We start from the raw sequence: 12,598 nt of genomic DNA, 5'->3' as shown, positions 1-12,598 counted from the left end.
TGGTACTCTGAGAGCTGCATGCTCCTGTGGTCAGCACACCTGAGGCATCCCCACAGCCCTCTTATCTATTTGTAAACTGTCCTATCCTGAGTTTTGACACTTACCATTAGGTGATTGAGAAAAGAAGATTCTAGAGTGTTAGTGAAATCACCCATGTGTCTGCCAGGATCTTCAATATCTCTGGAAGCTCCCTATACTTGACAGAATCATCAGCCTGATCTAAAACAGCAGCAACACCGGGTTCTCACACATTCTGCTGCCTTCTTTTCAGCAAGCTTTCATCAAAACATGGGCTAAGACATAAAGTACTTTTGAAAATATTTGTTGTTTTCTCCTCTATAGACTCAGCTTGTTGCCAACCAGACCCAGTGGCAGAACCAAACTGGAAATCAGGTGAATAGAATGCAGCTTTCTATGTCTTAGTACAGATGGGATTCCCAATCAACCTTGGGGAACCAGGCAAATGACAGGAAGTAAAGAATAAAGAAGGCAGAATGTGTGTACAGGATACTGATTTAGAAGCATCTATAATACATTGTTGTCCTCAGAGATTCTAATCATTGCATTGACCTGGAATTGTTGAGTGCTCTGAAAATTTTAGAAACCTGGATTTTTTTTTAATGAAAACTGAGCTAATATCCTGACAAGAGACTCAGTTAAAGCAGCACTTATGAGTCACACATTTACCAAGTATGCTCAAGGCTAGGCAATGTGCTGTGTGTTGCAAGGAGAGGCCGAGATGAATGGAATAGACTTCCTGTCTTCTAAGTGTAGTGAACTATATCCACAAATAGCTGTAATCTAAAGCAATATAGGAAAAGCTATGTAAGTACTCGAAAGTGTTCTGTGAGGAAAAGAAGAGACACAATTTTGATAAGTAGAGATGTGGGGAAAGGCATACAGTACCATTTGAGCAAAGAGCAGAGCTGAGAAAGCTCAAAGACTATTGATAACTAGCTTCTGTATCTGTTTACTTTTCCAACAGAGGGCTTAAATGGTCTACAATCAGTCAGCTGCCTTCGGACTACACATTAATTTAATTTATGATTTTTCAGTGGAAACATTAATGTAAAGTTAAAATAAATGAACCAAAACTGAAAGATAATTTCAATTTTTCCAGTTTAGTTCACTTTAAGTATAAAATTATAACTGAAATATAAAACAATGAAAATATTTGATGTATTTTGCTAATTAAAAGGGTGCATTTTCTAATATATAATGGATCTAATTTGTCAAATTGCTCATCAAAACAGGAGCATTGTAGACATTAGGAGAATAATCCAATAGACTGTCTTCACTTCAGTTTATTATTATTATAAACATATGAATATTTTTATTTAATATTTAAACACATTTTTATTAATTCCTTCAATTAAAATTCTTGGAGTGGATAATCCAAGTTGTAAGAAAAATAACTCTCAATATCTACTTTTCTTTATGATGGCTCTTTCATATATAGACTTAGTTTTCATTATTTTATTGAAAATTGCTTACATATTTCCTTATAACTTATGTCGTGTGCTCAAGTTTGTTATGGTTTAATGGAGCATGTTCCCCACAACTTATTAGTTTAAGAGGTGGTCTCTGAGTAGTGATGGAAAGATACTTCTGCGAGGGCACAGAATTCTATGTACATGTACATGTGGCTTAACTGTTTGACCTAGGCCACACACAGTAGGACCAAGGCTACAGAAGTATAGCTCCTGGGATTATTGCCTGAGCCCTTTGCTTCCTGGTTGGCTATGAAGATATGAGCAAGACACCTCATGCCACTTTCACCATTAAACATGCTGTCCCCTGCCAGGCCTTTCCTGACTAGAAGGACTATATTCTCTGCATCGTGAGCCCAAACAAATCTGTCTTTCTTTGAACTTGAGTCCTGTCAAATATTTGGTCACAGGAACAAGAATAAAAACCAGAATTCAACCAAACTGCATGCTTACAGTTTTACAAAGGAAAGATGTGAGAAATCTCTGTATCAGGCCGCCATGACGGAAGGTAATGTATCATTGAAAGAGGCAAGGACACTTACGTAATCCTTTGGTCCTAAGAACAATTGGCAGAGATAGATGACTGTCCTTAGTGTGGAGTCTATGTCAACTGCGATGGGGAACCCGCCTATATCACTCTGTCTTTTGTACCTTTTCTCACATTTAGTACTTACATCATCCTTACAATAATTTTTATACTACTTTCAAGAAAAAGCACATTTTGTAAGGAACTTTACAGAAGTTAAATTATTATTCTCATATTTGTGATTGGAAGTGATTCTTAATAGTATATACTTTTATATGCCTGTGTCTTTACCTACCTTCTTCATTATATCTAGAAAATTGTGACTTGCTTTAGGGGGCAAACTCACCTAGGACTGGTGGCACAGGCCTTTAATCCCAGTGGGAGGAAGAAGCAGGGGAATCTGTGAGTTCAAGGCCAGCCTCGTCTACAAAGCTAGTTCCAGGACAGCCAGAGCTACACAGAGAAACTGTCTTAATAATGAACAAACAAACCAATGAAAGAAAGAACACAAGAAAACAGAACAAAAAATAAGGGATGAAGTACAGGTACTATTTTGTGATTTGAGTGTTTCTACAAATATAACCTTCCAATCATATTTACTTCATTTGATATATTTTATTGATTCATTTAATTGATACAATAAATCTTTTATGAAATTGGGAGGTTAAAGCTAAGCTATTTAGCTGTGCTCATATCGAACAGTACTTTGGCCAACTTTGCAAATTTTAATGTAAGTTATTGATATGACAGTGTTTCAATACATAGTGTAAGAACATGTTTCCTTAGCTTTGTTCTTGTGAGTGATTGGTTTTTGTTTATGAATAAGAGTTTGGGGGGCTGGGGATTTGGCTCAGTGGTAAAGCGCTTACCTAGGAAGCGCAAGGCCCTGGGTTCGGTCCCCAGCTCCGAAAAAAAGAACCAAAAAAAAAAAAAAAAGAGTTTGGATAAATCACATCTGATTTATTTTCTCTTGTACCTAGAGTAGGCTTTACAATTTTCTAGACTCTACATAATATAACTGAAATAATCCTGGGTGATTTCCATGTTCATGCTTTAGGCCTTGTAATAGCATACTGCTCCTAGTTTGGACAGTTGGAATGTCAGCCTTCAGAGAAACATTTGTAACAAATGGGAGGGGAGGCCCTTGGTCCCTGGGAGGTTTGATGCCCAGTGTACAGGATGCTGGAGTGGCGGGAAGGGAGAATATGAGTGGGTAGGAGAGCACCCTCACAGAGGCAAAGGGGAGGGGGAGGACGGATGTGGGATGGGGGGATTGGTGGTGGACGGGTAACCAGGAAATGGGATATCATTTGACATGTAAACAAATGGAATGATTAATAAAATAAAGAAAAAGGAAAGAAGGAGAGAGAGAGAGAGAGAGAGAGAGAGAGAGAGAGAGAGAGAGAGAGAGAGAGAGAGAGAGAGAAAGGGGGAGAAGAAAAGCTGTATTCACTTGCTGAGAACTTCTGCAGGGGTTCTCACTGACAACTCAAGTGAACCCATGGCTGACAGGTAATAGAGACCTTCTATCCAGGAACTATCTCAGATTCTTAGATTAGGCAGTCTTCAGATAAATGAACTACTACTAAACCTAACTCCACCCACATGAAGTATCCAAGTGTTGACTAGGCAGTTGACCTATTAGCTCACTATTTCTAGAGCAATGGATAAATATATCAGTAAAATAGAGGGGATTTTTGTTCAGAAAAAAGTCTTTGCTCATATATATTTCCTCTAGAAAATATTAACAAAAACTGGAATTGGCAAAGAAATTTTGTTAAGTGTAATTACCTTATAAATTTTTTTTCTTTTTTCTTTTTTTCGGAGGTGGGGACCGAACCCAGGGCCGTGTGCTTGCTAGGCAAGCGCTCTACCACTGAGCTAAATAAATTTTTTAAGGTTTGTTTTATTTAATGACCTATCCATGTGAGGCCACTATGTGATATGAGGGAAGCTTTATTTCTTGGTCACTTCCTCCTTTGGCAGAGTCTTGATGATCTCTTCCTCTCAGCCTGGAGGCGCTTCTCCCAGAGCTTTCGAAATTCCTTGGTGTTAGACCTGTGAGCCTCAGCACGGTCAGCCAGTAGCTACTTGTGAGCCTTGTCTGCCTTCAGTTTGCGGATGTGATCTAGTAGAATCTGCTTGAGTTTTCGCACATTCCCTTTGACCTTCAGGTACAGGCTGTGATACATATGATGGTCACTCTCCTTAGATTCCTGCTATCTCTGGAGAAGCCAGCGCAGGATCCTCATCCTTCTCATCCAGGTCCTCTTCTTGGGTATCAGAACGTTGGCAGTACCTTTCCTCTTCCCTATCCCATATGCCTGCCCTTCCATCCAGCCAAGGTGTTTTTCAGTAGTGAGCCCCGGAATGGACGGTCACAAGATTCTGGATGATCAGCGCATCTTCAATCAGATTTCTGATCTGCTGATGGGAGTTGGCGTTGGTGATTTCATTGGTCTCAACTATGGTCCAACAGACCTTTTTACTACAGCAGAGGACACTAGAGACAAGCCCTTTCTAAAGCCTGCACATACTTGTTGCTTTGGACGTAGCAGCAAAAGGTACAATCCTTTTTTTTTTTCCCCCCTAACTTGGCATTTTAAAACATGTAACAACCCTGGCTGTCCTGGAACTTGCTTTGTATTTTAGGTTGACCTCAAACTCACAGACATCCTCCTGGACTCCTGAGCTGGAATTATATATTTACTTATAAACATATTTTTCAATATGGTATATTACATATAAATTTAAATTGATAGCCTTGTTTCTTTGATTATTATTGTAACACATATGCACAAATGTGTGCATATATACCATTTATCTAAGTGCACAAAATATACATATATTCATATAATTTAAATATATGATTATATATGTATATAAACTTAAATTTGTACACATGTGTATATTTTATTGATTAATTTTGATTAATTTTTTTATTGTATCTCTTACCTATTTACATTTCAAATGTTATCTTCTTTCCAGGTTTCTCCTCCAGAACACCTCCTATTCCATCCTCCCTCCCCCTGCTTCTATGAGGGTGCTCCCCCACCCACCCACCCACTCCTGCCTCACCAATCTGGTATTTCTCTACACTGGGACATCGAGCCTTCATAGGACCAAGGGCCTTTTCTCCTATTGATGTCTGAGAAGGGCATTCTCTACTACATATGCAGCTGGAGTCATGGGTTCCTCCATGTGTACTCTTGGGTTGGTGTTTAGTCCCTGGGAGCTCTGGGGGTCTGTTTGGTTGATGTTGTTGTTCTTCCTTTGGGGTTGCAAACCCCTCGATGAATTCTATGAGTCCATAAAACTGGGATCTCTTCCCACTTCCTATTATCTTTTTCAATCCCCCTTTTCAGCAAATTGGCCTTTTCATAGTAGAGGTCTATCACCTCCTGGGTTAAATTTATTCCAATATACTTCCTTAGCTTTGATTCTATTTTAAATAGGGAAGCTCCATTATTGTTTTTCTCAATGCTTTGATTAGTATTGTACAGCAAAGTGATGGATTGTGTTAAAAGCTAATAATATGTCCTTCTCCTGTTCTGAAATAACTGTTTTTAGAATGTTTCCAGTGGATACTTGGAGATCTCGCATGTGTAATATCATATCATCTGCAAATGGAGATAATCAGAATTCTCCTTCTCCTAATTTTATCCTTAAATTTCCTTCTTTTGCCTTATTGCTCCAGCTAGTACTTCCAGGACAAGATTGGAAAGAAATGCAAGTGCATAGGGTGAGCAACCCTGTCTCATTCCTGATTTAGTGTGACTCCTTTGAGATATTCTCCATTTACGCTAATATTGACCATGGGTTTGTTATAGAGAGCTTTTATTGTGTTGACACACATAGAATGTTGAGATACAGTATCTTCAGTACTGCTCTAATACTTTCACCATGAAATCATGTTAGTCTTTGTCAAGGATATCTTTCTGTATCTATTGAGATTAAAATAAGCTCATATTTGGTTCCCCTCTTTCCTTCAATCTCTCTAAACCCACCAATGTCCTTTCATTCTAGCTTCTTCTATATACCCACTTTTAATATAGCTTCTCTTCTTTGATTGTTATTGAAACACATGCAGAAATGTGTGCACGTACACCCATATATCTAAATGCATAAATATTTGAGTACTACCTACTGAGTCTGTTTAGTGTTGTTTGCATGAAGATGATTTCATAGCTGATCACTTTGTATTGAACGGTAAAGGGACTTATCCCTGAGAGAGACTAATTCTGCCTCTCTAATCAGTCAGTAGTTGCCTGTTGTTCGTTTTCTGGAGGTAGGATCCCATGAGATTTACTCTTCTGCTTTAGTATGTCTGTTGATACTGTCATGGCTCAGCTCTTACAGTGTTAAGGTATCATGGTGTGGCTTCCTTTCCATTTCTAGGAGAAACAAAACACAGCTGTTTCCCTAGTCCTGTGGTTCTTACAGTCTTCCTGCCTGTTTTATAGTTTACCTTGAGACGAAGAGGCAGGCGTCCTATTACAGGTGAATCATCCGCTGGCTCCTAACATTCCATGATGAGCTGATCTCTGCGTTTTGACAAGGCGTGATTTTTCTGAAATGCTCTCTGCTGCAAACAGAAGCTTCTTTGAGGAGAGGTGGAAGCTACACTTGCGTGTATAGAGACAAAACTGGAAATGCAGTCAGAATTTATGCTATATAGAAAAACGATGGCAATGAGTTCTTCTATAAATACATAACCTCATTAGCCATGGGTAGTTGGGTAAGTTTCTAGAATAAGACATGGTCTCCATCCTGCCGAGGGGTCCTTAATTCCCCTTAGAGAGCTATTGTTCACTCTAAAGACCTGATTACACTCACTGCACCCTCCAGGACATCTTGCAGTTGTTGTGGTTGTTACACATCACAGTGCAATGTCTCCACTGACTGCTTCCTTCCCTTAGCTGCTTACAATAGCACCTTCCCTAGTACTATGACATATAGATGGTAGAAAGGAGGCTTTCTGACCAGAGACAGCTCAAATCCTCTGTGTCCAGGGCTCAAAGTGTATGGTGTCTTCAATATTAGGATCTGACCTCAACCAGAAAGAGGCAACCAATTGCAAAAGCAATAGCTTATTTTGTTCATGGAGTCAACCAAAATACCTTGACCAACAACTCAAAAAAGATTTCTCAGGAATGGTACTTGGACTTCTGTGAGGTAATATATTCTGAATGTTATTGAATATACTAATCTCAACCTAACTTTATTTGTTCTTAAAACTTTTTTTTAACTTTTCAAAACCTTTTCATTCAATAGTTTGAATTTATTTTGTGAAAATTTAAAATGTCATTATAATGATTAATAATTTAATAATATTTTCATATGTTGATTTTTGTTTGTCTTTAGGATAGTAATTATAATAGACTTTGAGTTCATAATTTTTTCTATTGAAGTTTCAATTTATTCTTGTGCTTATTGTGATGTGTAAGGAAATAGTCTTCTTTCTGTTAGATGAACACTTTATTTCAGTACAATTTTCTTTTTGCTTCTCCACTCTAAATTCCAAGAGATTAACACATTATTTCATAAATTAATTTTATAGCCTATATTTACTCTCAATAGTTGTAATTTAAACTGGCTATTTAGTTTTAATTTCTTCTCTTTTGTAATCTCTTTGTATTTGCTTGATTATGTGTACATATAAACCATGAATTTTTCAAAAATGTAAATAAGAAATTTCTGAAGTGTACTTGACCCATATTGGTTTTACCTTATTTACCAAAACACAGAAGGGGTTGTATCACACATAGGAATCAGAATCTTCTCTTTATTTCTGCCATTTTCTATGGGTGTCAGCATAGATTAGTATCATCAGGAAGGGGGATGCTAAATTAAACTTTGCAACTGCTTTTAGCAAGAGGTTGTAATATAACATAGGGTGGTATATCTTATTCAGCACTCGCTGAGAACACGGAGCACATTACCTGAGAGTTCCCACCAAATAGATGTGAATCGAGGAGAAGCTCATTAGTCTGTCTTCCACAGATCTCATATATGTTCTTCAGATACTTACTGAAAATGTGGTTATTCAGATAATAGTGTAGATTATTGTAACTTGAGGTCATACACATCAACCACTTCCTATACATAGACACATATATGTAAAGACACACACACACATACACACACACACACACACACACACACACACATATATATATATATATATATATATATATATATATATATATATATATATATATAGGCACACACAGTCATGCACAATTTTACATGTATTTTAATAGTACCAAAAATTTTAAAAAGTCGTCTTCATCTCTCTCTGTCTTTCTGTGTTTCTGTCTCTCTCTGTCTCTCTGTTTCTACCTCTCTCTCTCTGTTTCTCTCTGTCTGTCTCTGTCTCTCTCTGTCTCTGTCTCTCTCTCTCTCTCATGCTCGCGTGCACATGCTCTACTCTTTCTATAAGTATAGTTAGGAAATTTTCTACCCTTCCACAATTTAACCTATTGATTTCATTATAGTAACTTTGACCTTAATTTTTAGCCTTAGTTTGGCCATTTTCTCAACAATTTCTTGAAAAGTAAATAATCTAGATAATAAAACTTGAGTCTGTTTTTATTTCCATGCTCTATAACAGAACAAAACTATGAGATGGGAGAAGGCTGGAACTTCATTGCCTATCAAAATGGAAAGTATTTTTCCACCACAAAGTTTTAAACTCTAAGAAACATACCTAAGAATAACCTAAAAGCTCAGGTTCAGGGAGAGAACCAATATTAAGGTAAAACATAGTCAAAGAAGGCAGCTAACATGGGCTTCTGAACTCCATATGTGTGTGTACATTTTATGCACAACCACATGAGTACACCTGTATAAATATATGTGTATATATCACATATTCATACAAAATATATAAATTCATATTATACTTTAAATATTCACAAATATGTCTATGTTACAAAATTAGCAACATGTATATGTAATATTACCATATCACTTCTTTTAAATTCAGTTTAGTCTAGGGAGATAACTCAACTTTTAAAAGCTAGGCACACAATCAGATTGTTCCTTATAATGTTATCTTCTGAGAGTGCAGCATTTTGCAGAGTTAAAAATAGAAACATTCATCTTAATTTCCTGCCTAACTTTATGATAGCTATGCACAGATGTAAGGAAACTGCAGTGCTGTGCATGTGTTTTAGGAAGATCTGTCCTAATTGCTTACTTTCTCTACATATTTATTTTTATTTTGTATACATGAGTGTTACCTACATGTATGTATAAGTACTACATACATACTTGGTGCTTAAGGACACAGAAGAGCATCCACTGGAACTGGTGTTATATACAGTTGTGAATCACATTTAAATTCAGAGTACCAAACTCAGGGCCTCTGCAAGAGCATCAAATACTTTTCACTGCTGAACCACCTCTCCGACTATTTCATTCTTCTCTTTCATGGAAGCCTTGGTATTATCATAGTTTGCTGTTGCTTGTCTTGGTTACCTCTTTATATCCCAAGTAGAGGCAATATAATAGTCTGACACCAGATAATACACACTGGTCAAACAACTACTTTTAGAAATACAATTTTGGTATTTAATTTAGATATGCCAATGATATTTTATAAAACCAAAACTTATTGCCTCAAATTTATCGCCTCAAATGAGAGTAGAGGAGTGCGACTTTTTCTTTTTTTCAATATGATTGACAAGATTGAAGAGAACTGATGTCAAATCTAATTTCAGTGAAAGTCATTTGCTCCAAACATGTGGATACACATGAGGAAATTACACCTGCAGAGATACGCTTAACTCTAAAGAAGGATACTTCCGAAGGCCTCATAATCATAAACACTAACAATTATAGCAAGCCATGGAAACCTACAGACTCCAGTAGCATTGTGTCAAAGAAATTTTGGAAATGTGTTTCATCATCATCATCAACTCTGACACAGAGTTGATTGTTATTTCTGTTTTACAGATTCTCTAAATACTGGTTCTCCATGTCCTTCATCTGAGACAATTCGGTTACAGTTACTCCACAAATCTTGTGCACTTCCATTCTCTAAATCCTCAGTTTAATCATTGGTCTTGTTTTTCGGAGATGGGGACCAAACCCAGGGCCTTGTGGTTGCTAGGCAAGCGCTCTACCACTGAGCTAGATCCCCAACCCCTAATCATTGGTCTTTATCGTCCATCTCAGAGGCTTATTTGGTAGACAAATGATTTAGTCCACCTCAGGATATTGCACTGTCAGAGACAGAAGCCATTACATCAAATGGATTATATTTTGGTTTACTTAGAACTATCTAATGAGTAAGGAGGAATTAGAATAATTTCCTTTTAATTCTACAAAACAGGACAAGTTACCAAATAGGATCTTCCCTCAATATTCTTTCTAAGAGACCCCCAATCTGATGCACCCAGCAAGAAGTCAAGTCAACTCAACCCATTCCAAACAAGTTATATGAGCAAGCAAATTCGATAACTGTATGTGGTGGGATTTTGCTTAATGTCCTTTGTCTAAGCTCACATATCTGAATCTCAATCTGTCAGTGTTCACCCACATTTATAAAGCACCAGGCACACCATTGGTAAGGAATATAGATTTTTCTAAGGGCATGTCAAAAGTTAAAACAGCCGAAAAACATTTTTTAACAACCGACTTCACTTATCACACAGCAGAACCTGAAAAAAGGTCTCTGGCACCTGAAATCATTTAATGTGTTTATGGCAGTGATAAAAATCACTTCAGGTGTTGCCGCAGCAACAGCTTTGAAAGCAATAGAGTTCCAATGTGGGGAAGATCCATCAAAAATAAATCAAACCTTGTTTCAGGGGTGCCAAAGGAAGAGAGTGTAATGGAAAGTTATTAAGACCAAAGCCATGTGCCAGCATTGGCCCAGCACTAGGTTGTCCTGCCTGAAGATTCCCCAATCAATCACCACCTCTCTCATCTCTCCCACTATTGCCAGGAGACACATAGGCTGTAGATGTCAGAAGGTAAGTGCTTTAATGCTTCGGGAACCTTTGCTAGCGTATCGTTTTGCCTTCACAATAGAGAGATAGAGACAAAGGGAATCACTTCAGAGCTTCTCACAGTTTGAAAAAACAATGACATTTCTCTAATAATTTCTGGTCTTATACATAAAGATGGTATTTAATATACACAAAATCTTAAGCCTGAAGAAATGAATTTTAACATCAACTCGTCTTCCAGATCCAAGCCAGTAGAAATAATTTTTCACATGTTTAATAAAAGATGAAATTATATAATATGCAGTACCCCAATATCACATTCCACATACCTTCCATGCAAACTTTCCACATCAAAAATGTTCTGCAAACCCATTATCTTTTTTCTTTACATTGAAGTAAGTTCTATTTAAATGGGTTTTTGTCATACAAATAAATACTATTTATTTTTAATTGTTATTTTTAAATGGAGACATAAAACTTTGCATACTTTATATGACAGTATTTAACGACCAGGTTGAGCAAAATGCAAATAAATCACAGGTTAATTTGACTAGAATGAGGCACATCTGTTAGGTACTGTCTACATTATGACTGTGCAGGTGACTGCTAATCACAGAACATTGGGGTTCCGTGCTCCCAAATCAATGTTTGACTGTATTACACCTTAATTTTTCATCTTTTGTGACTCTTTGCCTCACTAAAGGCAGAATCTCCACATTTTGCTGCACATTGTCACCACTGGGGCTCTAAACAATGTCTGTCCATCCATCTCTTTCTTTTCATAGTTATCTGTAATAACTTGAGCAATCAATCCCAGTCCAATATAGTAGGAAATACAGATAATCATGTCACATGTATTTGAAGTCTAGTCCCCCATGTTGTATAAGATACCCTCAGGTTTATTTCATAATTATAACTGAATCGAATGTATACATATAGAAAGAAAATCTGGATACAGTAGAAACCAATCAGGAGCAACATCTGCTCATAGACTTCAGCTTGTGAAATTGATCCAATAACTGACTTTTAAATACTTATTTTAAATAACCAGAATTGAGTTATAAGCAATGATTGTTTATTGGTTCTTGCAACTTCTGATTGTGTCATGCCCAGATATCCTACTATCCAAATGTTATTTGCTTGACATCCACCTCGAGACTGCTTTTCACTATCCACCCCCCCACCCTCACTATAGAGTCAGCATAGTCATTGGTTCTCAATGTCGGTGTCCCACACAAAGAACCAAACTATGGACACGACCATGAACATGACACACCATTAACTGATCTCTACTCACTTGAAAGCAAGGGGAAATAAGTAAATAGGGCATCTTAGAAATACATTCTATTCTTTTAACCCAAAGTAGTCATTTTATACTACATTCTCAGAGATGCACATACCTGCATTGAATGGGTATTAACTATGTCTAGTGACCCCCCAAGGATGTGTTATAGGCTTCAGCTTTTAGTAGCTTAACTTTGCATACAAAGTTACAAATTATATTATTAAACAAACATATAATACTATGCTTGGAAGAAAAATAGTTTTTGGTATATGAAAGATTTGGTCTTTGGTAGTGACTATATTTCTATAGCATTATAGGTTGCTTTCCATTTGAATTTTGC

General features: G+C 37.0%; 1 pseudogene; it reads right to left on the bottom strand.

The window, feature by feature from the left end:
* Positions 1-3,972: 3,972 nt before the first annotated feature.
* On the bottom strand, positions 3,973-4,551 carry LOC116890037 (annotated as a pseudogene).
* Between the last annotated feature and the right edge of the window lie 8,047 nt (positions 4,552-12,598).

The sequence above is a fragment of the Rattus rattus genome, chromosome 1 (assembly GCF_011064425.1).
Source record: "Rattus rattus isolate New Zealand chromosome 1, Rrattus_CSIRO_v1, whole genome shotgun sequence".
In the NCBI taxonomy this organism is placed as follows: domain Eukaryota; kingdom Metazoa; phylum Chordata; class Mammalia; order Rodentia; family Muridae; genus Rattus; species Rattus rattus.
The sequence above is the reverse complement of the archived record's forward strand: the minus strand, read 5'-3'. Positions and strand labels throughout refer to the sequence as shown.